General features: G+C 37.5%; 1 long non-coding RNA gene across 1 annotated transcript in view; it reads left to right on the top strand.

The window, feature by feature from the left end:
• Positions 1-21,621, top strand: part of LOC108639175 — a 317,263-nt gene extending 295,642 nt beyond the window's left edge. Inside the window, exon 4 of the long non-coding RNA XR_001920307.2 lies at positions 21,524-21,621. This is a non-coding gene — a long non-coding RNA (uncharacterized LOC108639175). The remainder of the gene's footprint in view (positions 1-21,523) is intronic.
• The last annotated feature ends 2,090 nt before the right edge of the window (positions 21,622-23,711 follow it).

The raw sequence follows: 23,711 nt of genomic DNA, 5'->3' as shown, positions 1-23,711 counted from the left end.
GATGATACTCTCAGACGTATGGTGTGAATCTTGGGGATGGTCCAAGATATGGACTCGATGATCCCTGTGTGTCCCTTCCAACTCAGAATATTCTGAAATTCTGTGGTTCTGTGACTCTGTAATTCAGTTTTTCTACATACACGGTTGTACAAATGACTTTTCAAAGTTTTGTGAAAACATGTTCTTGTTTTGAGGTTGAATAGTAATCCTGATGGAAAACTTAAAAACGAACAAACAAACACCAAAAAACCCCACCAAAAAATCACCAGAACCATAAAGTTGAAAAATACAGTTGCAGACACAGGTGTATAAGTGTATTTATTTTTTCAAGCTTGCAATGACTTTGAGAATGAATGAGTGAATCTATGACCAAAAACACAAAAAGGGAACAGACACCAGATTTTCAGATGTATTTTTGAAGGATAACAGGAAATGCTATGGAAGTTTCACAGGTAAGAGATACTGCTAAGTGGACTATTATTTTTCTTATTCTCATTTCTATATATGGATCATGTTCACATTTACTGTACCTCTTAAACATGTTACATATTTTTAGGAAAGCATCTGCTTGCCCTGGTTTCCTTGCCACTTTTCATTAGCAATAAAGCAGCAATATTTCTGAGTGTTTCATTTTATGGTTTTCTTCTTTCAATAGTAATTTCTTATGAGAAAGCAATCAAGGAAAAAGCTAACAGTGTTCATCAACTCAAATTAGTCTTTGCAAGTGGGAATGGTCAATAGTTTTGCAGGAAAGAAGTCCACATGTGTGACAATGAATTGTTGATTAAGTGACTGATTATAAATTGTGCGATCATTGTATTTTAAGATTATTTCATTATTCAGAAACTGATTAATTAGTGCTGCTATTAGAATTTATGCTGTCACATTTGTAAGATACTCCAGCAAGGGGCAGTGCAGGACACACAAAGCAGTCTTCACAGTAAATCAACTCTTCCCTAGAGAGGTTTAAGCATGTTTATTTCAGTTATTCTTTGTGCGTATCATAGAAATTTAAGCAAATTAAAATAATTTTAAGTTGAGCAAACACTCCTGATATTGGTCTATATATTATTTCTGAAATGGTGTTAAAAAGGCAAAACTCCTTCTTTAAGGCAATTAATGATTGTATCATTCCTGACATTTGTAATCTCTATTAAGTCTAAGACAATGGAACAAAAGATAAGGGCTGCAGAATCAGATGTGTATCTTACTGTTTAGCTTTTAAAAAACAACTATATGAAAGGTTTCTCATATTCTTCCAGATAGATGAAATTCATAAAACATCCTGTATATATATCCTGTCACAAGCAGAAGACAGGCAATGATTTGCATCTTTATGCAAATCAGTAGAAAACATCAATCAGACCAAAATGTCATTCAGAAACTTTTATGGAACTAAACAATGCCTGCAAAGAAATTTTCATTGAAAAAAGCCATTTTGTATAACAGAAAGAATTTCAACCTTTTCTTATTCCTCTGTTGATTATATCAGTGGGGCAAAAGAGGACATAAGAGAGTGCAGAAGTTGTTCTAGGGTATTTTGCACCTTGGCTTGCATTTGTCTCCTGATTTTCTTAGAGCAATAATCAACCTGATGATTGATAGTGAACTGAAACACAGGTGTCAGAATCTGAACTGTATTTCTCTGTTAAATACTACGTTTGACAGATCCATTTTTTAAAAGTAGCAACCTATTTGCTAATGGTACAGCAGTCTATGAAATCAGATTGAAAAGATGGAACAGAAAAATATGAGCATGTTCTGAGGTAAATTGGACATCCAGTTTATGAAAGCTTGGATAAATTCACCTTGTCAGAACCAGTGATATTATTGACCTACTAATCTAATTCTAGTTGTCTCCTATATATTTAGTTATACTTGTTTCCCCTTATTTACTGTATGAATTAAATTTTGCAAAGATTCTGCATTCCTCCAGTTTGATTGAACCTTAAATTTTTTAACCCAAGAGCTTTCATTTTCCATTTGAGAAATGCAAGTGATATAAGTTTAGTGTAGTTCTAGGAGCAACAAACCCCAGTGCCTCATTTTTCAAGGATGTGCAAGCTATTTAAAGCATTTGGGGTTTGTATACCATTTGTAAATTTAAGATAAAAATAATTAGTCTATCAAGGTTAGCTGTGTGCGAACCATGCCCAATGTCCTGTTCATCATGAAACTTCTCCTGTTTAAATTAAATACCTTGCAATATTTGGGTTTTAATAAGAAGTGTAAATATCCTCAACAGACTAGGCTTTAATCCTGTGTGTTGGTACAGTAGGTTTGTACCCACTTCTACTGTCATTAACAGGTAGATGGACCTTTCTAGTAGCAGAGCATTAACACCATTCAGTGCTTCTGACCCCAAAAAGGAAAAAACAACAGAAGTCAATTAAATTTATTCTTAGCATTGTGCCAGATCACTAACATTTCATATTTAAATAGATATTGAAGATCAGTTAATATATAAAGCCTTAATGGATTCAGTTAGGCAAGCTCCAGGCCTTCACCATGCTTGTACAAAGAAGTTGTCTCACTCTCACAGTTTTACTGAAACAAAACACAACCTACAGTGGAGCTGACAGCTGAACAGTTAGGTTACAAATCAGACTGCGATGGTAGGGCACACAGAATGAATATTGCCAGGCAGCTTGTCAAAGGCAGAGTGAAAAACAAGGCTCGATGAATAGAGGAGCTTGGTGTATGTAGTGCAAGGATGCAGAAGCAGTACGAGGGACCCTGGCCGACAGTACCTACAAAAAGACGTGCCATGGCACATTAATTTTCCCATGTCATGTGAGTGTGAGGCTTTCATTAACAAAAAACATTCCAGAAGTTGAATGATGAATATTCAAAAGGAGAGGTATTTAATTAATATCTGTAACAGTGACAAGCAGTGACTAAAAAGAGAGTTGAACCAAGACCATGAGCTTTTTCTCCCACCATGTGAGTTAATGGACTAATGACAGCCTGTCTGCATGACATTTGTGTATGGACTTGTAATCAGAAGGATGATTTTAACCAGAAGACTTTTGCTGTGATCAATTAATGCTGATCAAATGAGTTCCCAGCACCGATTTGGATCAAGCGATAGGTGATCCCTTTGAGTGATTCTAGCATGTAATTCTGGCTTCCCAGGGAATGCACTTCTCTGCAGCCTTGCCTGGCAAATGTAATTGGCAGGGTAGTACTGGTGTCTTCCAGTTTTGCTTTCTCATCTTGATACATACCTACAGCAGGTCCTCTGGAATAACATTTTGGGCACTCAGAGTCTGGGAAATAATAAATATTTTTGAGAATATAGAGATTTTTAATTTTATTACCAGGGACATGCACAACTATTTTCCAGATCAAAATGCTTCCGGTAAAGAACTGCAACTCTTCACAACAATAGTAAATGCTGTCACTGAAAATAAGAGCAGATACAGGTTAGAATAAAGGTATCAGCACTGTGGAGTACAATTTGGGGTTTTTCTTTTTTAATTAAGGCTATTGGAAAGCTACATAATTGTTACTTGCACATGGAGGAAAGAAGATCAATGTGTGCTATAGAGGAGTTCAAGAAAATAATCTATCTTAAGAAGCTATAAAGGTAGACTAATTTAAAGAAAAAATGAACAGCAGTGGAGAACAGTAGTGAAGCAATTATGGGAGTCATTGCAGAAGACCGTAAGAGATGTATGCTACTGGCCTTGGTTTCTCTAAGTTTTAGCATTTGCAGTGGCTCTGAGATAATTAAAATGCAAATGTACAGTTCTGCCTGGCGAGAGAATGACAAGCACCAGTGTCTGCTTTAGGTTAGTAATCCAGGGCGCACACCCAGCAGATCTACAGTGCCACCTTCATCACAGTCCATCCTGTGATCCTGTGGACAAGATGCCATCAAGTCTCTTAGTCTTCAAATCAGATAAGCCAGCTTTTCCTTGTTTTGCAGCAAGGCATGTACTCTGTCACCTCCGTTTTCATGTTTTCCAGTGCCCTTGGAAATTGGCAAACACACTGGAAATGTCCTAACCCCTCCATTCCTTAGAATAATTATTTTAATATCAACACCTTAGGAAGAAAAAAAAAACAGTCTCCAAGGTGGTTTTGCCTCCCTCCATCCATGCTGTCCTGTTAGTAGAGGAAGGAGATGTTTTAATATTTTAACAGCAGAATATCTTAAAAGTAGATCAATAGATAGAAACTTTGATTGACCATTGCCCCTTTAGCTAGTACACTGTTGCCTTAGTAGCATGTTCTTAATAAAAATCATTGTATCAAAAAGAATCTAGTTGAATGGGTTGCAGCTATTAAGATGTTGTCTTGTACATATACATGTATATCTATTTATCTATCTATCCTCTAAACTAAGTGTTTTATAATAATTATTTATTTGGTTCTAAGTTGCTGTAATGTAAAATTAATGATAAGGAGAAGGAAGGAGATACTGGACATAATGAAATATGTGGTGCAGGTGAAAGGGGATGTGTTGCCAGAGATGGTGCTAAACCTTCTTACAGTGAAGGTGAAGATCCAGAGAAATTCTGTGAAGCATATGCTGGTGCCTGTGGAGCCATAGACCTACTGTGCTTTATGCCTGAGAAAGCCTATGGCTCTGAAAGCACTGACTGCACAACCTGAGTCTTAGAAATAGTATCACACTACATAAGCTCTCTCCCCTTGCAAGTCAGTCCCTCTTGAGCTCTTCCGAGGCCCTTGTTCCTCTGTCTTCACTAATGACAACTACTATGTCATTGGCAAGCTGGCTGAGTTGATTAAAGGGTATGTTTAGAGGTATGATTTCACCTTCAGTTTTGTTATAGCCTTCCTGGGAACAGGGAACAATGTACCTGTCTGTCACCTTCTCTGCTGACAAATTTTTCTCCCCTCGGCAGCTTTGTTTCCCCTGCCCTGTCCCCTTTGGGAAAGGAGCTAAGGGAGTCGGCTTCGGCCCACATCTCTTTGCTGGTACAGTGTACCCCCCTTGTTGACTGCTCACATGAGCTGGAGGCAAGAGGACAGACAGGTTCCTGATGTCAGACTCAGGGCTGCAGTGTAAGAGACTTCTTAGAGCTCCCTCTGTGTAGTCAGGCTGCAGGAGTCACTGCTGTTGCTGCCAAATGTCTAAGTGTTGCACAAGAGGCATGATATTTGGCAGCTCTCTCCGTTTAAACAGAAGGGGGGGGTCCTGTTGCAAGTAGACCCAAGTAAAGGCAAGCACATCATGATGGTACTGATTCATATCACAAGAAATTCTTAGGCTTGTCCTTGAAATGGACACTTCTTCAGGAGAAAATTATGGTATCTAGTCTGTGTGTTACCTCTAGGGACTGAAAAAAGTTATTCATTCATTACACATTTATGAGACTGGTTATTCATCTGCTAATGTGTCTAGGAGTAAAAATGCCTATTTACTTAGATGATGTCTTGAGGTATTAAAGCTCCTATAACAGTATATTTCAGTCACAGTGGACTTAATGGTCTTATAAGTTCTGCTAGTAGCAGAAATATCTGTTTTAACTCCTGCTTTCCTTTTGCATATCACAGAATTCATTGGGGATAGAACTGAATGGAGATTTTCACTGCTTGTAAAGGTAAAGGCACTCAAATGATCAAAAAGCCCATGTTTGTTGCAGATTATTTGGTAACATTTCTAATGGACTACTCCACTGTTCTGCATTTATCCGCTTCAGACACTTCAGGAATAATTTAATCAAATAAACATAGTTTTTTCCTTCACTTGCTACATTATGTTAGAGTCATAGATCTAAAAGGAACACCAGAAGTCAGTTCCCTTGTCTTGTTGCAAGCTCATCTTTAATAGAAGTTTAAAAACTTTAGGGGATGTTTCAGGCAGCAATAGAAAATCTGTCACCAGAGTTCTGGACACTCTGTTCAAGAGCTCCAGGATCTTTCTTTCAGAGACAGTTTTTTCTTGTTTCTAACCTGAATCTTCCTTGTTGTGACCTATGTTCATTATTTCCTGTCCAGCCTATTGTAAACATGAAGAACTCTTTTTTTTCAGTTTTATGCCCTCATCTGAGTCTTCCTGTATTAGGAGAAGCAGAAGGATCCTTTTGAATGTCGTTCTTCTGTTATGTATCTCCAGACAGAATTTGCCCTTCTTACAGCAGAGTGAAACTCATATAGTGACCCTCTAAATCTTATACCCTTTTTTCCTCCATATTGTTGTGCGGTACTCCTATAACATCAGTAGTTTTCCATCCTGGTATTCCATAAACAGTCAGAGAGAGTGATTGATACAGAAAAAAAATTGTGAGGATCTTATAATGGGGTAATAAATGCAGGGGGAATCAAATCTCCTCAGCAGAATGGCTGGTGTCTGTCTGGTGCTGATAGGAGTCTCCATTGCAAGGACACTTGCAGCAGCATTTTCAGCTGCATGGGGTGAGGCCCTTGAACCACTGCTCTGCCCACTCATAATCCAGTCACCACCCAGCACTTGTGTAATTGATCACTATTTATATATCTATAATATCTTAACTACATACAAAATTTCTCTTAAATAACTGTACATAAAAGACTGTCCTACATGATCACTTCTGCAGGAACAATTTGTATTAATTACTTACAAATATTTTACCTATGTAAAGCTCTGCTGCAGGAACCACCAAGAGCAGTCTTTGGGACACTCCACCCAGGGTGTTAACACAGCCATGTATACAAATTGGACTAGACACAGCATGACCTGGAAAGATGGAGTAATTTCCAGAAGTGTAAATTCTCACCAGGAGGCCTCCTATAACATCAGTCAAACACTGGACTGTGAATGATCATGCCATCATCTCGTTGCAGGCTGGTCCCTGGTCTCAAACCAGTGCCTTTGTCTCATCTATTCAGGTGACTGGTTGGGGAGTTCCTGGATTAAGTAAGGATTGAGTGAAGTGCACTGGGTGTGCATGAGCTTCAGCCTTGATACCCACTTACACCCCAACAATATGTATGAAACAAACTTGATTTTCCTACCCATAACTCATTTAGAACTCTCGCCACATCATACTTTTGCAGTTGAACTTTTCTACCTAAGAATAATGTATCTCACACTTTTTCCATACTGAGTAACACTTTTTTTTCCACATAATTTATCCAACTTATTGACATTGTTTTAGATTGCTATCTTATTTTTCAACATCTTTGCAGTCTTTCATAGTTTGTAATCTGTGAACTTGACAAGCACACTTTCTTTTGTTGTCTACATCACTAGTGAACATGTTGGGCAATACTGGATGCATGACCCCTGGATAACCCTGCTTATTCCATCTTTTGATTTTACAGTGCTTCATTGACCAATCTGATAAATTCAGTCATGTTTCTATCTATTGTATGAACATTTCATTCAGACCTAGTGTTCCTCATGTTACTTGTAAGAATATTATATGAGACAGTGTAAAAATCTAAGCAGTTCTTCTAAAAAACCTGTCATCATGTTGTAGAAGGAAATTAGTTTGGTTTGACAATATCCTTGGCAAACCCAAACCGTCTTCTAATCATTGCTTAACCCACATCCATTGTCTTTACAGTTTTCTGAACTAATTAGTAGAAGTTCACAATTTTCTCATCTTTTAACAATCTTTTATTTTTTTCTCATTTTATTACCATAAATGTGTAAAGATACCACCAAATAAGTCCTGACCTGAACTTTAGGCATACACAGAGTAAAATGTTGGTCAGCAGCATTAGGTGTTTACTGCCTAAGTAAAAGATGAAAAAACAGGCAAGGGAGATACAAGGTGACAGTGAAACCTGTGTAAAGTTAATGGTCAGCACTGCTAATGGTCTAGTATTGCACTGGCTTCACCAGTAAAAGACGGAAATGTTGTTCTTCATTTCCACAGTGGACTGCAGCAAAGGACATCATCTTTGACTGCTTTCTTAAAGGAAAAGTCTGGAAATTGAGAAGGGAATATTCAGAAAGTACTTGTATAGATCACTTTGATCCAGGCAGACATTCTGTCACTGTGGAGACAGCAGCAGTCTTCAGGAATAATCTGCCACTGGCTTAGGAAGATGGATAAATGACCTCCTATGGTCTTTTCCATATCCTTTTCTGTATTCTGTATTTATAGGCATTATGGAAAATAAGAATTTTGAGATGGAATTTATAGGATAATTGAGTAGTTTCAAGTCTTTGTGTGAAGCTCATCTTAAGTATGAAGCAGAGGGCTGGAAGAAGCAAGTGTGGCTGCATATTCAACAAGTAGTTAGATAAGAGGATTTCCATTCCTTTAAGCATTTCATTGTCTGCTCCATTCAAACTTTAGATGAATGTAGGTGCTTTTTCTCCAAATAAATTGTTGTAAGAGATCATTGTGACTAATAAAATGTGAAGTCTTTAAAATATTTTTCTTTGAAAAATTAAGATTTATTAGTTAGTGTGTTTTGTGGTTGAGGCGATGCCATCTGAAATTTTTTAAAAAATGCTTCTTTTTAAACTGATACCTACTACTTCATCATTTCTAACTCTGTGGGTGTATTACATAAATTAATTTCTTTCCATCTGAACAGAGGTATGAGTACAGTTTATTTTCCTTTGATGTGCCTTTGCAGAAGCTGTAATTCCCTCCCTTGCTCCCCCACGCAACTCCTTACACTTTCTCTGGGCAGAAAGGGAGAGTAGGAGGTTCTGTGGTGCAGTAGCATCTTCTCTTAACAGCTGAACCAAAAAGGGTCATCTGGATGCAAGCCTTGGTGCTCTTGAATTTGAATCTTTTCTCGAGCAAATAAACATTGTAACCAGAGCGAGAGTTTTGCATCCAGAAGGGTTCCCAGTTACAAAAAGTTTTCTTCTTATATTTATCTTGCATTTCTGATACTCAAGGAACTGAGGTAGACTTAAGAATATCACAGACTCAACACAGTATTACTTGACCTGTAATCACTCTTCAGGCTCTGGACATCTCTCACTGGCACTGGCATCAAACTGGTAGGAGTGGGATGGATTGCACTTCCCCTCCCCTAGAAACTTTAGTTTCAAGCCCTCTTTGCCAGCTTGCTGCTGGTTTTCATTTTTTAATTTAATTTTTAACATAACAACCTTTGGTTTTAAAGCCACCTTCAACTGATGAGCAATGTCAAAGTTCCAGAGAGTAGAGCATTGCTGTGTTTCTCTTCCAAGAAAATATGGACCTCAGAAAATGTATACAACACAAGCCACAGAGTATGTAGTGCTGAGGATACAGGTTTTAATCCATGATCTGCCATAGTTTTTAACATACGTATTCAGCTTTGACTTGACCTTGGTGAGCAAGCCACATACCTTGAAGTACATGGTAGAATCTAAGCTGTGCAGAAATAGCTCACTGGTTGTCTGAACCTTAATTACTTTTTTATTTAATGAATTTATTTTTTTTAGGGTCTGGAAGCATGGAAACATCGATATGATTATATGACGAAAATAAAACATGGTTTAGGTATGGATTCAATACCTTAGAAATAAGGTACAGCAGAGAAAAGGTTAAATGTTTCAAATGTTCTGTGGAAAGAAGAGTGAATTCTGATTTTCTGGTCTAGTTTATTTTCCTGAAGGATTTGCTGTGATAGCTGGAGATTTATTGACTGAATCTGCATCACTGAAAGAAGCAAATTAGTGCTTTGCTGTCAGATTCTGTAATAAAGTTCCATGCTGTGATTTGGTCTGTTTCAGCAAGAAAACATCTTTTTTTACTGTCTTGTCTTGTTTTACTCCTGATGCACAGAAGTAGTCTTCCCACCCTGTTTACAGCAGTGCTTCAACATATTCATTGCTCAAGTGATAGAAAAAGATCAATGCTAAGGGATGTGTTTGCTTCATTTGTGCTGTAGACAAACTGCAAGTTTATATAAAAGACTTTATCTTGATTTCTGTTAAGTGGATTTGATCAATAGTTGAAACCTCTGAAAATGTCAGTTAGTGACTAGTGGTTGTGTGGGCAAGGGGTGGTCTGGTGGTCAAAACACATGCAGGTCCTGATTCTGCACTGAGCTAGGCTGGTGTGGCATCACGTCATTATGGGCTTCGGTGGGGAATCCTCAGAGGAAAAATGTGCTCCTCAGTGAAGTGGTAAGCCCAGCATTTGTATCTACTTTGAAATAAATGGAGTTTTGTTGGTATCAAATCACTATATTAAGCAACTAAAGCAATCTTTGTGAATAATATTGAAAGGCACTGTGCTTTTATTTGCCAGCAGCAGTGCTTATTTCCAAATCTAGCTTGATATAGATGCCCTTCTGATAATTCCGTCTTAATATTGTGAATCTAGCAAAACTAGACAGATTAAACTCTTACTGTAATCAATATATATCTTGATCCAATTATCAGTGCCATTAATATTAATTTCTCTTTGTATTATGTTGACTTGCTCAGGTTCTCTAAGTGGACAGCTTGTAAAATGCTAGCAACCCCTCATGGTTATTTTCTCAATTTGTTTTATAAAATATACAAACCACCAAAGCTTAGCAATGAGGGAGCACAGCACTGGATGCTTTTTGACTTGTGCTACATCACTAGCAGGTGAAAAAGCAGTGTAGCTCTGAGATTGGTCTTAAAGTTATTTCTCCCAATTGAGGATGTGACCTAGTGTGTTCAGGTATGTTTTGACCATACAGCTCAAAATCTCTTTTATTTAACTGTTCACTTTTTCCATTTTTGAGTCTCTCACTTTAGTGCATCACTTCATACTCTCTGCTCCACTGTAAATTTCGAATTAAGTATTGGAGGAGTAGCTGGTCAGTGCCCAAAATAATTTATGTGTAAAGCTATATGTGTGCAGTTGCACAAATAAATGAAATAAGCTTGCTCAACAGGGGACGTGTGAATCAACAAAAAAACCCAAGGCACTGTGCTAAAACAAAACCTAAATATGCCTTGCCTATTGCATTCCAAAGCCAGTTTTTCCAGGTTCTCTGGATAGCTGAGAATAATTGAACTCACAGTGCCTGTCTGGTTTCTGTTTATCTTAAAAGACCAGAGAGAAATTACCTTTATTTTTGAAAGGTCAAGAACACCTTAAAATAGGCCAAGACATTGCACATGAAAAACTGCATCTATTTTCAGATGACTAACAATGTTATTTCATATCTGATTACTGAAAAACTGAAGCTCTTTGTTTATATTCATGCTCCATAGAAATGACTTCTTCAGTGTAGTTAAAATTAGATGTTTTCATCTCTTTCAAATGGTATCTTTCTGTTTGTTCCCTAGTTTCCTACTCAATGATGTCAGCCACATAAAAATTTTTAGGAGGTATTTGCAATTTGTACTCTTTTAAGGGATGACCTTCCATGTGAGCATGAACTCATGCAAATAAAAAGGATGGTAAATACTTTAACAAAACTTATAATTTTATTCAAATGAATATATTTTAATAATTTTTGCAATATTTGCTCAAATATAGTACAGTGTTCTACATACAGATGCATATACAGGTACATGATCATTATCCCTGACCTTCGGATTTCTCTTTTTATATTGCCATTAAACACCAATTTGTTACTAAAGCATACTTTGCAATTAAAAATTTATTGCCTAAAAAGAAAAGGTAGCTTCCTGCCTAGCTCTTAATTAATCTTTATTTAAGACACTTAAATATTTATAGTGACTTACTTACTTCTCTTTTCATTATAAATACTATATTGATTCAAATAACCTTCATGTTTCTGAAGAATTTTCACTTTTACTGCAATGGTACTCATAAAAAAAATCAACATCTCAATCCATAGACTGTGATGTTATTTCAGCTTTAGGTACAAAGACGTGAGGTTTAATGGTGGTGGATTGGTGCAGAAAGGGTCAGATTTCCTTTAGGCCTCATTGTCTCTCACTGAAAAGTGGAACGAAGTGCAGGTAAATTATTGCTCTTCCTGCTAGACATAAACAAGGTGCCACTGACTTCAGTTCATGTAAACTGCACAGATAAGGGAACAAAGAATTATTGGATCTAGGGGCTTAACCTTCTGCCTGCATCAGCATATGTTATGCCAGAGTGGCACACTGCTGTCCTGAAGGACAGCAGCAGTAAGTGGTAGCAGGTTTATGCCAAACCACAGCACGGTGTTTCCCGGTTCTTGCGCTTTATGCAAGCCACAGTCCAGTCTCTGCACAGACGGTCGGGTTATGCTTCAACCCCTGACCAACCAATTGCCTGTACTGCAAACCACTTGACTCAAATCCCAAGACAGTTTTTTAGAGCTTCTCAAATCTGCTGAACCCCTGCTTATCGCGCAGATTTTCCCAGGGGTGCCTCAACTGAGGCCTTTTCAGTATGCAACCTTTCAATTCCCCCAACTATTCAGTGTTTTTGGTAATGATGTAACTGATAGCATAGACTGTGCTTCCTTTTTACAGACAAACTTACTCTGGAGCTGGATGGGAGGAGCTGGTCAGCAGTAATTACACAGTATACTGTTTCTGACCTTCTTTCCTTCTGTAGAGCCATTTTTCACTCTATCACCTTTTCTTTTTTTGTCGTTGTTTTTGTTTTTGTAGTTTGTTTGGGGTTTTTATTTGGGTTTTTTTGTTGTTGTTTTCTCTTTAGAGGAGAAAGGAAAGCATAATTTCTAAGAGGAATCCCATTTTTGTTGACTAAAACCAAACAAACAGCTTTGCTTTTGAAATGGTGGACAGAGGTGGGAAGGGAGTAGTTTAGGCTCATAGTCAAGGACTTACATACCAAGTGGAACTCTGCATCACATATTCTGAAGGAGGTCACAGTGATCAAAGAGGACCCACTGAATTTTGCATAATAAAGTCTTAATCTGTAAGCAATGGAAAAGATCGTGGTTTTTGTTTAGCAAAAGGAAGGGTAAGGTGGATTTGTGCATGCAAGTTAAATTACAGAAATATCACTGTGCTTCGGCATGGTCAAATTACCTTCAACAATAGGATCACCACAGTGTTCTGGGAAACATAGCAGGTAAAATTGCTAAGCAGTTATGAGAAAACTGAAATCCAAGTTGCAGCACAAGCAAATGACCTGCTGCTATAAACTGTACCCTTACAGATTTGCTTACTGATTGCAACATGATATTTATTGTGTGTATAAGCTGTAGCTTGCTCAAAATTATTTGTTTCCATCTATATCTTGCTGGAAAGTGATGGGAGATCACTCTTTGAATGAGGTAGATTTCTACCAATCATTCTCATATGTAGAATGAAGAAATTGAATAAGAATTAATTTTGTAGTTTTCAGCTGAGTTATTTAACTAGAACCATAGCTGAAAGGGTGGGATTTTTCACCCTGCTTAACTGGAAATACTTAATGTAGCCAGAGATTGATATTGATGCTTGAATGGATGAAATATCATTTAAAGTAATGCAGTGCTGAGTAAGGATAGCATAACAGTATAACTGGTGATGTGGAATATGCATCAGGGATGTCAGCTGACCATATTAAGTGAAATCTTACTCATCTCAATCATGTGAATGATTTCAAGCATGTCCCTGAATAAGATTCTTTTCTAATGTAAGACCATTGATTTAATGTATAAATGAAATAGGACTGTGCTCACAGATTCTTTTAATAAGATATGCATCCATTTATTCTAGTCCTGGAATAAAAATAGTGGATTAAATTGATACTATGTTAACAGGTTTTTTCTTCCTAGTATACTTCTATTTCTTGTACAATGTGTTCTCTGTGCAAGCTGTTATGTTTGTGTTATGATTAATCTGTTTCTTTTTGCTGGAGAGTGGTACTTTAATGGGTGTCATTTCTGTGATGCTAGAAACAACTTCCAGCAATTCACAGTGAGACTTTTCTTCTCAGTTGCCTTCTGATAGCATCACCATTTCATTAGCCTTAGCTAATTCCAGAGGTAGAGCAGTTTACCATATAATGCAACACCATGAAGGTTGAGTAAGCCTCACCTATGTGACATGGGACATCTGCCCTTACCTCTTAGACATGTATGATCTATGTAAGTCTGCCTGTAGTGAGAGTACTTGCATAGCACCTACAAAAGCTGACATAAATTTTATTTCTAGTTCTACCCCTTTTATTGCAAGACCTGAGGCAGGTGACTCAGCCTCCTTGTACTTGTCTAATACTGCACCTCAAATAGTAAAGGATTTTGATACCTACTGTGGAGAAGAATGATAATTCTGGAAGTGTTTAATATTCCTACTGAGCAATGTGCCACAGTAAGCATACTAGTATTTTCTAGGTTGAGATGGTGTCTCAACCAAATACAGTCTCTCAGAGATGCCCTGTTCTTAACCATTGCTGATCAGTGTCTATTGCATAGAGAAGAGGTTATCTCCTACAGAGTGTGTCTCTGAAACAACCCTTGTTCTTTGCTATCTGCACATTTTTCCCTAGCTGCCAGTCCAAGCTGGTCAAACAAGGATACCGTGCTGACCACCACACTCCTTTTTGTCCATCCTCCCAAAAGCAATGCTTACTCAACTGTGTAACGTTCCTCACATGTATCTTTGCATTGTGCATGTTCTTACGAAACTAAGCTGAGGCAATTAGAAAAGTTTAAGCATGAGTATCGTTTCCTGACACATCAGGATAATCTTCAATAAAATACCTCATCCCTCCTGGACGAGGGAGCACAGTGTCTGCTGCCTAGGATTACCTATGTGCTTACTGATTGGAGTATTGCTCAAAATACAAGGACAGAACATCACAAACAGGCAGGAGATTTCTCTAGCGCAGCAACCATGAAAAATCTCAGTGCATTATGGACAGTTGGGACCAACTGAACAGTCAGTATCGAATTAAGGAGACAGCTGGGGGGACTTGAAATCTTTTCCTCTCTTGTCATAGATACTGTGATATTGCCTGTCTCTCTAAATGAAATAACAATAGGGAAGCCCCAGGGCAGATTGTCTGCTTCCCCTCTCTTGGGGAGTCTGCCTTTTTTCCTCTCAGAATATTAGAGGTGGCTGATCCATTTTAATGCAATGTCAAAGGCCTTTGGGACTTAAAAAATGTTGTGTGTGTGGTATCAGAAGGGCAAAGAAAAAGCATTGACCCTACTAGACGTGATATTTTCAGGTGGCATGTAGGTTTTAAGGAAAATCAGGAAAAAGGAATGCACTTGGGTTGACCAAGCTTAAAGCAAATGAAATCATTCCAGGTGGTTGTCCAACCTTACAGCAAATATAATTATTCTAATTGATTGCCCCCATAGTTCTTTTACTCAGAACTCCTTGAGGAATATGGGAACCTTTCCATTGTAGATTGCATGAAGGTCACAATAAACTTATTTTCTTATAAACTGATTCACTACTACTGTAACATTTGACAAAAATGTTTGTTAGATCCAAACAGCTATTTGGTTTGATGATATTTCAATTCATTTCATGAAGAATGGAGAAACACAAGCAAGCATGAGGAGGCACTTTGCCTTGCTGAATGTTTTGTACTCATATACAAACAACAAATCCAGATCCAAACTAGTATGGTAGCTATTTGCTTTTTGTTATTCCTTCATTTCTTAACCACCTGTCTTGTTGAAAGTTGTTCTCATCTGTTCAGTAAGTAGAAACATTACTGTTGCTATGAGGTGGCCATTCATGAACAATATAATTTTTCCTGCACCATAAGGCACATAAGGCTGAAGTAGAAACAATTATTAACAATGCATAGCCAATAGTAAACAGCTGACAAACCACCCACACGCTAAAAGTACTTTGTCCAAATAATTCAATGCATAATTAACAAATGCGTCTGAAGATAACTGCCCATTAACAATTTCCAAGTGGAAAATAGGGATGGATAATGCATTTGCATTTGCAGGGTTGCATCCTGATGCTCCTAGAGAACAGAATCATTCTTTGTCTATATAAGGATTGCTCAGAGCAGTTCAGTTGAAGTTAACTGAAGGTATGGAACTGTTGTATATAATTGAGGTGCAACAAACCCAGTATGGACACTTCCACTGAAAGCAAAGTAGCATAAATATGTTGCCTATTCCAAGGATCTGGTGGGTTGACCTTGGCCAGTGGCTAGGCACCCACCCAGCTGCTCTCTCAATCCCTCTCCTCAGAAGGATGAAAAAAGCTCATGAGTCAAAATAAAGAAAAGTAGATCATTTGCCAGTTACTGTCACAGGCAAAACAAACTCAACTTGGGGAAAAGTAGTTTAATTTTCTGTAAATTAAAATAGATTCAAGCAGCAAGAAACAAGAAGACAACATTAAAACAACACTTCCCCCCATCCTTTCCCAGGCTCAACCTCAGTCTTTCACACCTAAGTCCTCTGCCCTCTATAGCAGTAGTAGTAAGGGTTGATAAGAGTTATGGTCATTACAAAGCAGTTTTGCTCTACTTCTGCTTCCCTCTTGTTCTTCTCTTCTGCTTTTTTAACATTCCACAATAAAAAAAAAACAACAAACCAAAACCAAACAAACCAGTTTTTTACTGGGGAATCTGTCAGCTAGTCAGGGACTTGAATAACTTGCCTTAGACCAACACAACTCTGCTAGCTGAAATATCAGCATAAATGCAATGATGTCCTGGGGCTCACAGCATTTTGCTTCTGTGCCACTGGAAGATGTTCTTCTGAGTGTGCAGTTAACCTGAGCAGCAACCCTTATAGAGTGGCCAGGCATTGGAGTAAGTACATGCCTGCATAAGAGTGTCTTTTGGCTTGGACAAAATAACGATTTCATGTTAATTGAGGTAAACTGTTGAAGAAACTTTTGCAGACACACTTACTTGTACATAAAACTCATTTGTTTCCCATCAATTGTGAATGGTTACCATTTCTCAGTATAGAGTACGAATTTCAAGGATAGTCACTATTCCAGTGTGGGTAGTCAGAAGTAGCTTTCTTCTGCAATATCTCTTCAGTCTAGTTTCCCTTTTTTGGTCAAGGCTCTTAGGAATCACTCCAGCTAGTGTGCAAGAAAATTTTTGAGGGCAGAAAATTCTGAGTTTTTGGTATTTTCTGGTACCCCTCTGCAACTTCACATTCTAGGGTAATTAGAATAAATGAAGGGTTTTATTTCTGGAGACCTTACAAGACCATCCACAGTTTTAGAAATAAAAAAAAAATGATAGTTATAATAATACTCCATACAGACCTGCTATAATCTTTTAGTGTTTTGGTATCTTGCATAAATGAGTAACTAAAAATGTCTGTATTAGGTCAAACAATTCATCTACCTAAGCCAGTATGCCACATACAACAGTGACCAAAATACCAAGTCAGTTTAGGCTAGCATGACACATTCAGCTTTCAGGACATTTAACATTTTAGGACAAACATTTTTCACCCTGAACAGACATTGAGTAACCATTATGAAAGTACCGGAAGAAAATCCTCCTCAGGCCCAAATCCTGGTTCACTTTCCGGCAACTTGGGATACAGAAGCTATGCCCCATCCCTCCTCTCACATGCTGGTTTTCAATGAAAAATAACATGGGGAGGTAGTAGGAGGGAATAGTGATAGCAACCAAGGTAAGTGATCTGGGCAACCAAGACTCTGGGCACACATGCCTCACAACTGAGTTGCCACCTGCACAAGCAGAGATCTAGTCAGCCAAGGTCAATCAGAGCATTTCCTTCACAGTGTTCTAAAAGCAATTCCTGAACATGGCCTTTTATCTGACAGGAAGCATCGGCCCTCCCATAGTGGAACTGGCAAGCCCTTTACTTGTAGCATGACAGTTAGCAGGGCAAAGTCTTTAATGAATCTGCATCAGATGAACAGACGATGGATACAAAGTTAAGCAACCTTGCTTATTCAGTAACATAATGGTATTTTATCACCACAATAAGTGAAAAGTGACAATTTCACATGTCCTGTGCCTATGTATTTGTCTGGAAAAATCTGTCTCTATTCCTCCCATCATGAGACAGATGAAACAGTTAAGATGAAGATCATTAATTACAAAAGAAAGATTGTATACTTCTTTTCTGAGGGGAGAAAAGTCAGTATCATTACTTATTTCCATAAAATGACAGTTTTGTGTATCAATCCCTTTAGTCTTCAGTAGCAGTTGGATGCCAGACCTGAGGATCCTCAGAAAACCCTAGCCTAAACCTGCATGCCTGAGTAGGCTGAACAATTTGAACTTAAAATGGTATGTTAGCCCCTCTGTAGAGGGCTGGATGTTTATACAAATCTTAAATCACATATTTGCACTAACACTCTCTAACATCTGCCTGTAGAAAGAAATTACTAAGAACTCAATAATAAGGACACTGCAACAGCTGTATTTAAATCAGACCAAACGACAACCTCTCATGGTATCATCCTAGAGCAGTCCATAATGCTTCTTAACCTCAAGGTTTATACTATGTACCTTTGTGTAAAATACAGATTAGTACTGGTCAATGTTTCTTTTACCACCACAGTGAATTGTTTCTTGAAGCCTATACATGTATGTGGTATCCACCACATCCTGTGGCCATGAGTTCCACCCTTTAATTATGATCTTTGTGGAAAGCATCCTTTCTTGGGTTTCATATTTTAAATTTGCTAACTGCTCATTTTATTGTGACTGCTTCCTGTGGTATGAAATACAGTGAATAACATTCTTTATTCCCTTCCTTAGCTCTGTTCATGATTTTCCTGAGGCTCTGTCACAGTTCTTTCCCTCATTTGTCCCTCTTCCATATGAAAATCCTAAAGCCTTTCTTTTTCCTTTCCTAGTACAGAAGCCATTACATACCTTTGATCATCCTGTCACCCTTTTCTTTATCCTTCTATTGCTATCCTGTCATTTTTGAGATGACTGGAACCATATTCAATATTTAAAATGTTAGGTGGGCAATGGATTTTTATGGCAGCATTATCATGTTCCTTCTGCTGTTTTCTGTTCTATTCCTAATATTTCCTAATATACCATTTGAATTTTTGACAGTTGATGAGGATTTAGGTGACATTTTCGTAAGGCTATTTCCAAGTTCTCTTTCCCAACTACCAGTTAATTTCACTGTGTGTTTACAAACTTCCCACTGTACAAATATGGGACCTTAGTTATTTAGCCTTGAAAATACAGCTAAATTACAAGAGTTGTTAGGCTGTAAACAGGAGATTGTTGAGACAATTTAATAGTTGCTCAGTTCTACTAGCAATTTTTATTTTTCTAGGTTTTATTATACCAGAAGTTTCTCACAAGTATGTGAGGCAGTGTGAATGTTTGCCATGGATCTCGTCTTTTTAGTCGGTTGTTGATTATTTTAACAGAATATGAATTCTAACAAGAAATTCATTCAGGAAAGAATTCATTCAATGAGATTTAGAGGGAGTGTTGCTAATTTTGCCACTATAAGGCGTATCCTGATCAAAACCAATGGAATCCAAACAAATGCATAACCCTTTACAGTACTAAGGTGATAGATATTTCATCCCATAGCCTGCAATATCAGGTAGAGATGCATAGCACTTCAATCTTTTTCATAGATGAAATGTAAGATCAGTATCACAATTGCTAAAATGGAGTTCTGGAGCTTAATGTAATCTGGAATTAAATAAATCACTTCAAGACTGTTAAAACAACTGTGAAAGAACTTTAAGTAATTGTTTCTAAAATCAGTGTTGGCAGAATAAATATATTACTGCAAGTTGATCAGTTTCATCTTTAAACACTTACTATGTTATATTTCAAAAATTCCTTAACAGACCAAAGAGACCTCAGTATCATATCACAAGCAGAGCTCTTTTTCAAATTAGGTTTTCAGCACTCTCCTTTCATCGAGTATGAGTCATTTGACTTGATCCTTGTTAATGTAAGCTCTTGTTTTCAAATTTGTGACTGCATTACAGAAGCTAGAGGTCTATGAATTTTTCCTGCTACTGTAGTTTTCTCTGAGAAACAGTTCTGTTCCTTACTAATTCTTTTATTCCTGTGTGTTATAGACAGAGTTTTATTTGTATGGATTTGTTTTCCATTCCAGTCTCAGTCCTGGGTATCTTGGAAAGATCGGCGATGGAAACATTATTTTATAGCTGTGGTGGACTGACCTTGGCCAGCAGCCAGGCACCCACACATCACTTCCAGCACACCCAGCACTTCACCCATCTCACTTCCTCTTCTCAGCAGAACATGGGGAGAAAATATGATAGAAAATCTTATGGATTGAAATAAAGACAAGGAAATAACTCACTGATTAACATCTTGAGTTGATGCCAATTTTGCCCCCAAAAAGGCGCAGAAAACTGTTCAGAGACAATTTTTAGTCTTTAAGCAGCGAGGTATGTTTATTGAGCAACATTGGAGAGCAGCCAGCTCGCACTGGACAAAACTGCTCTGCCTCTGCAGTGAATTTACAGGTTTTTATACCATTTTTACAGGTGATTGCAACATGTTTACATAAATATTCATATAATTGCAACTTCTGATTATAATATTCATAATAGGTGGAGTCTAGGCGGAGTCAGGGGCGTGGTCTTCAATTTTGGGAGAATTCAGGAGGGTCGTTCCTGTTTCTTCATCCTTTGGTGGTCGTTTTTACTCCACTTCCTCGGCTGAACTTTTCAACTTTCTTGATTTTGTCAGGCTTAATGGTGTATTTTGCAAGATTCTTGGACTCAAGTCCTATTTTGCCCCCTTATCTTACTCAGGTTGGGGGTGTGTGTGCACTCTTTCAGTGTGCAGTACCATCTAACCTCTAAGTACTGGCAGTGCATCCTAGCTAAGTTTTGGCAAGGCTCTTTGTGCTCTCATTTATACTCATATTTTTATATCCTGCTTATATTCCTATATTCTGCTTATATTCCTATATTCTGCTTAGATTTTAGCTCTCTACTTGTTTTCTAGGTCTTGTCTGGCTTCAGAGTAAGAAAATCCAGACTCAATTTGGGGGAAATTAATTTAATTTTTGCCAATTAAAAATAAATTAGGAAAGTGAGAAACAAAGACAACACTAAAACCACTTTTCCTCTAACCCTTCTTTTTCCCAGACTCAACTCCACTCTTTAATTTCCAACTCCGCTACCTCCTCCCTCCACAGTCTGCACAGATCGAAGCACTGGTCAGCTCCCAGTCTTTCATTTTGCTTCAGAGAGCTGAGATGATTCCTTGACTCAAACTGCCCTGTCTTTTAAGGACAACTGGAAATTACAAAGCTAGACTTTAATGCAGAATAGCATTGTGAGTACAAAGAGACATCTGCATCTACTAGATTACGAATCAGGAGGCCAAATAGATGAACTAGTCCAAAAGATAGACAAGGAACACTAGTCAATTGTTTGAAAGACATTTAGGGACATGATTTTATCTGCTTGCTTTGGAAAGTCATTTACTCCCCTATATTGGTTTATTAAAACAGAACGGAGCAAGAAGACTTCTTTCATTTTCAATTTTCTCTCTCAGCTAGAAGAGCTTGGGAATGTAGGTATGCAAGAGGATAAATTAAATAATTACTCTTCTCATTGTTCTGATTCCCTGTGCGCTGCAGGAAGTTTGATCTGAGCAGTTCAACTTCTGGAAGCTCATAAACTCACTACAGATTCAGTGGTGAAATCAAAACATATTCTATGAATTAATAACCTCATAATATGGAAAAATAATCTATTTTGGACAGGTTTTTTTTAGCATTTGATACGTGATGAAATTACTAAATCCTTGATTCTTCTTCTTTTCAGAACATATTCAACACTCTTAGATATCTTGAGACCTCAGAGTGACTACAAAAACTGACCGACGACGGCATTTTTTAAAATATCACTGGTCTCCTGACAAGTAAGTTTTTCATTCTCAGTTTTGTTTTCTCCCTGGTATTTCTGACTTGTATTTTATCCTTGAATTTATTATACAGACTACCATATTTATTTTCTGGGCCAAGTAAATACGACTGCAAATTGCACAGTATGGAACTGCCCTTAAACTTTCCCAGCTAGAATGAAACTTATCAATATTACAGATATAATTCAGATAAAGCACTGACTCATCTAATTATTCCAACTTGTAATGTCAGTGGGACTATAGTCATATTTCTGGATGTTTTGGGGATTTGCCTGCTAAAAACCTCTTTTCTGCAGGAAAAAATAAACTTATTTAACAATTTGGAAGTCCTTACTGGACTTAGGGAAAGGAAGCTGGAAGAATTTGGAAACTGCTGCAAATAACAGTGTCTGAGGATAGCCTCTACAGTTAGAGGAAAGAGTATTAGAAGGACTGGTAGGATAGGAAAAAGTGGAGAGGGAAAAAACCTTGCATTGGAAGCGGGGGAAAGAGGATCCTTACTAAGAGGAACAGAAAGCTCCTTTCCATTCAGGACCTGCTGAAGGAGAGCTTCAGAACTTACTAAAATTTAGGTTTTCCTGTTCATAAAGTTTAACTTTGATAAGAAACTACACTTTAAAACACAAAACTATTTCTAAACAATGGAGTCCACTCATCCTAACTTCTTAAGTGAGGGATCTTATACATCCAGAGACTGCTCCTCCAAAATAGCAATGAAGATTCTCATATCACTACTAAACTGCATCTTTTTTTGCAGTTTCATACAGCTACATTAAATATTATGTTATTTGCTTCTTGTTGGAATATATTCCACTTCTATGAAGCTAACAGATTTTATGAAATGCATTGCCTGGCTACAGGTTGATTCAGCTTTGACAATCCTATTTGATTACCCTTTGGATGATAGGTATTGAAATTTTAGGACATTGTCTTTTTTTGCCACTGCATATTTCTGAGATAAAGAAGAAGATAATACATTGAATGTAATTCATACAGTATATCACAATTAAGCAGGTCTATCTAGTAGTAGTCTCCAAAACAAAAGACTTCTGATGTATTATTTGTTATAAAAGAAGAAAAAAGAGATGTAAAAAATACGCACTATTTAATAACTGTTCACAGAAATAAAAATATTGAACACATGAAATTTCACATTCTATGGAAGGAATTGTAAAATTTTTCTCAATTTCTGTTATTTTTACCAGTGCAAAAACAGCTTCCTTCTTTCCTATTGCTTGCTTGGTTGCTTTTCAGGGTTTTTTTGCTATAAGCACACAGTCAAAGTTTTGAGTCTTATTTGGGTTCTGAAAGGATCACAGGGTCATGACTTCGATTTCTCTCCTCAGAAAGCAGATGTACTGAATATATCACTTGTTACTAAGTGATCTACCTGTCTGCCCTTCTGTTGGTTCACTTTCCTGTCAGGACCATAACATGTCAGAGATATACATAACAATACAACGTTCTATATGTACCTAATTGACCATTCACTTGGATTTTACTAGGAGGACAGACAGGCTAGAGCCGAGAGCTTCAATTCTTCTTGGATTTGTCTCTAAGACGCAGTTTTGAAGCTCTGTCCTGTTTACCATGAAAAGCAGACCGTAAGGAAGTTGAGACTGTTTGACACAATGAATTCAAGCCTAATAATTGAATTACTGAATCTCTGTGGCGTTAAGCATGTCAGGACTCTGCATGAAACTGATTTATGAGTTCATCAACCCAGGAAATAAATAATAAATAAGTCAATCTAAGTGGAGAAAAGGGAGGGTTTCATTTTGAGATGGATGGAGTGGGAGAGGGGGCACATTTCAAAGAAAAGGGTCCCTTTCTATTTAGACTGATTATTTCATTTTCATTAGCAACGTTGTGGTTTGAGGAAGATGCTACAAAACAGAAAAGAGAAGGATAGGCAGATTCACAGCATATGTAGAAGTAGTGATGGTCAAATCTCCTTTTATTTTGTATTATAGCATTGTAATAGTCAGAGGGTCAATCCCCTCTTCTACTAAGTAATATTGGAACACAAATCCCTCACCTCTGACCACAGTACCTTTCAGCTACCTTAGCTCTACAGTATTACCAGCA

Source organism: Manacus vitellinus, unplaced genomic scaffold (assembly GCF_001715985.3).
Source record: "Manacus vitellinus isolate BGI_N305 unplaced genomic scaffold, ASM171598v3 scaffold_17_pilon, whole genome shotgun sequence".
NCBI lineage: Eukaryota > Metazoa > Chordata > Aves > Passeriformes > Pipridae > Manacus > Manacus vitellinus.
This window is presented reverse-complemented; position numbering and strand designations above follow the sequence as displayed.